This window comes from Phaseolus vulgaris, chromosome 7 (assembly GCF_000499845.2).
Source record: "Phaseolus vulgaris cultivar G19833 chromosome 7, P. vulgaris v2.0, whole genome shotgun sequence".
Lineage (NCBI taxonomy): Eukaryota > Viridiplantae > Streptophyta > Magnoliopsida > Fabales > Fabaceae > Phaseolus > Phaseolus vulgaris.
The window spans coordinates 35,418,172-35,419,586 of record NC_023753.2 but is presented as its reverse complement, the minus strand read 5'-3'; positions in this window follow the sequence as shown (position 1 = coordinate 35,419,586).

The following is a 1,415-nucleotide window of genomic DNA, read 5'->3' as shown; positions in this document are numbered from 1 at the left end:
GGTTCTTTACACGGACCATTCGGTCCATATAAACATGGAAAATGATAAGTTAACAAAAAGGCATGTTTCTAATTAGATTAATCATATGAAATTTGAAGATTTGGAATAAAAGTGAAAGAATGAAGTAAAATGTAAATTGGATATAATATTTTTAAATCAATTGTTCATTTTATTAATTAAATGGAATATATATATATGTGTGTTTTACATTGTAAGGAAATTTATAAAAAAAAAGTTGAATTAAAATTATTGTAAAGATATATTTGAACATAATAATTTAATTTAATTATGCATATCCATAAATTAAATGACATTTTTTACATGTTTTTCTATATGTTTTATTTTATATGAAAAAAATTAATTTCTTCCATATGCGAAGTTATTAATAAATATTATAAATGACATTACTTTTAATCATTATAAAAAATTAATAATAATAATTCACAAATATTATGAAAATTATATTTATTTTTTTATTTTAAAGTTCACAACTTGTGACCCTAAAATTCAATTATCATATCTTATCATATGGACTATTACATAAAAGAAAATAAAAAATATAAAAAAACATGTGGACCAAATCAAAGTTATGTTCCAAAATATATTACTAAACTCCAGGAATAGTATGGGCTAATAAGAATCTATTTTCAATCTTAAAGTTAGTAAGACTATTTTGTTGAATATTTTAAGGATTCAATTTGAAGTCATGTTGAAGACTTTTTTGTATTAAGGATTCAATTTGAAGTCATGTGGAAGATTTTTTTTATTAAGTGTCTGGTTAGTTTAATTTTTATTTTGTATGTCTTTGATTTATCTTTTACTTTTACTTTAAGAAACGACGATAAATTTAATGATAAGTTTTTTTTTTTAACTGTTTTTTAAAAAAAAGTTTTGCTTTAAAAAGTTTTCAACTATTTTTTTTAATTGTTTTTTAGAAAGTTATAATTTTTTAATTTATTATCTTTTAAATCAATTGATTGGAAAATAATTACAAATTTTAACTTTTCCTGAGATATGTTATATAATGTCTTAAAATGTAAAATAACAAATGTTTTTAGATAAGTTATTTTTATTTGAGAAAATTTAGTTTTCATGGATATTACATGTGAAATCAATAAATTGTTTTGATTTCTTAACAGGTTGAATTTACTTACCTTTTAATCAAAAAAAAATTATTAAATTTCTATAAAAGGGTATACACTGTTATAGAAAAAGGTTGTTTATACATTTTACAATTTTATATATGTGAGAGTCTCTCTAATTCAAGTTTTTGAAAGATCTTTGAGGTTTTTTAGAGCAAAAATTTAATCATTGAGGTTGAGGTTAAAATATATTTTTACTATTGTTGTGAATTTGAGGAATCATGTTGTATTTCTAAATTCACTTTTCAGGTTAATTCATAGTAATTGGTTTAT